We start from the raw sequence: 2,113 nt of genomic DNA, 5'->3' as shown, positions 1-2,113 counted from the left end.
ATGGATGGATGGATGGATGGATAGATGGATGGATGGATAGGTGGGTGGATGGATGGATGGATAGGTGGGTGGATGGATGGATGGATAGGTGAATAGGTAAATAGGTAGGTTAGTAGAAATACAGCAGACAGATACTGAATATGTGGATAAATGGATAAATGGGTGAGTGCATGAGTAGAAAAAAGAATATGAATAAGACAGTGTGCGGATGGATGGATGGATGGATGGATGGATGGATGGATGGATGGACAGATATGGAAATATATTACAGATGTTGTTGTTAAGTGCCATCAACTCAGTTCCAACCCACAGCGAGCCTGTATAGAGTTTCTGAGGAGCGTCTGGTGAGCTTGAACCTCCAACCTCGGGTTCAAACTGACTTTGCAGTCCAGCGCATTAACCCGCTGCACCGCATCAGGCCTCTTACATGACAGATACACAGACACGAAAACCCAAAGATAACAATTCACGAATAAGAAACTTCCAGTCGTCCTTGGAGCTCTGAGCCCAGATCAGCTTGGACAGCGGAGGCCCAAGAACAACGGTGACGCCCGCGCTCACGGGCAGACTTCTCCTCACCTGAGCTTCTTGCCTCTTTCAGACCCAAGAGAAGCGTCAAATGTGGCGACGCAGGACCACAGGAGAGCCCTTACTGAGTGACATGGAACTGGACAAACACACATCACAAGGAAAACAGGGACAAACCTTCTCCTGGGGAAAGAATGAATGCAGATGCCAGAAAGAACACTGTGTACATCAAGTTTTATGTAAAGAACACGGAAAAAAGCATGTTCATGAAGATCCACGAAGAGATACGATTTCCACTCTCAACTTCTGAGCACATGATAAATAGGTTTCAGGGGACCCTAGTGTGGCACCGTGGTTAAGGCGCTGGACCACAAAGTCAGTTGGAACTGCAAGGTTGTTGGTTCAAGCTCACCAGCTGCTCTTCGGAAACCCTACACAGGATCCGCTATGAGTCGGAAGCGACTCAATGGCTCTTAATAACAACAACACTTGTATTTTTCACCGCCCATCTGTCTGTCAACGTGGCATACTGTGGGGGCTGTGTGTTGCTATATTTCCATCAGCAGCAGGGTCAGCCAGACTCTGACAGACTAGCAAGTAAGGCCTGGAAATCAATTTCTCAAAACTCAGTCAGTGAAAACCTCATGGACCACAACAGAAGACTGTCCTACGTAGCGCTTGCAAGTAGATGCCACCAGTATTTCCAAGACCAGCAGGGTCACCCACGCAGGACAAGTTTCAGTGAGGCTTCCAGACAAACAGAGACAAGGAAGAAAAGTCTGGAGAGCTACTTCTCAAAATTCAGCCAATGAAAACTCCGTGGATCCGATGTAGTGCTGGAAGGTAGGCCATCTGTATTTCTAATACCAGCAAGGCACCCATGAGGGAGAGGTTTCAGTCAAGCTTCTATACAGGAAGATCAGGAAGAAAGGCCTGGTGATCACTTCTGAACATCAGCCATAGAAAAGCCCATCGATCATGGCATAACATTGTCTGTTAGCGTGCTGGAAGCTATGTCGTTAGTATGTCAGATCCCAGCCGGTCGTCCATGGTGGAGTGGTTTCAGGGGAGTGTTCATGCTAAGACTAGGCAGAAATAACTAGGGATCTACTTCTAAAATTCAAACTCTCAAGACCCTGAGGCTCACAACTGAACACTGTCTGACAGGGTGCTAGAAGCTATGTGGGCAGTATTTCAAGTCCCCGTGGGGCACCCACGGCAGACCTTCCACACGACGAGAGACTAGGAAAAAAGGGCTGGCAACGTACAACTGAAAATCATCCAAGTGATAAACCCTGTGACTTACTACAGAACATGGTCTGATAGAGTGTTGGAAACTATGCCATCAGTATTTCTGATACCTGCAGTGTCATCCACGAAGACAAGCTTCAGTGGAGCATTCAGACTGAGAGAGACAAGGAAGAAAGGACTGGCAATCTATATCTGAAAATCAGCCAGTGATAAACGCTGTGGCTCACAACAGAACACTGTCTGATAGAGTGCTGGAAGCTATTACCACTGGTATTTCAAATACCAGCAGGGTCACCCATGGGGGAAAAGTTTCAGCAGAGCTCCTACACAGGAA

At 47.3% G+C, this 2,113-nt stretch overlaps 1 protein-coding gene across 1 annotated transcript in view; it reads right to left on the bottom strand.

Annotated features, from left to right (window-relative positions):
* The window catches only part of PRKX (protein kinase, X-linked), a 72,109-nt gene that overhangs the window by 21,758 nt on the left and 48,238 nt on the right, over positions 1–2,113 (bottom strand). The window lies entirely within an intron of this gene.

Source organism: Chrysochloris asiatica, unplaced genomic scaffold (genome assembly GCF_000296735.1).
Source record: "Chrysochloris asiatica unplaced genomic scaffold, ChrAsi1.0 scaffold00446, whole genome shotgun sequence".
Classification (NCBI taxonomy): domain Eukaryota; kingdom Metazoa; phylum Chordata; class Mammalia; order Afrosoricida; family Chrysochloridae; genus Chrysochloris; species Chrysochloris asiatica.
This window is presented reverse-complemented; position numbering and strand designations above follow the sequence as displayed.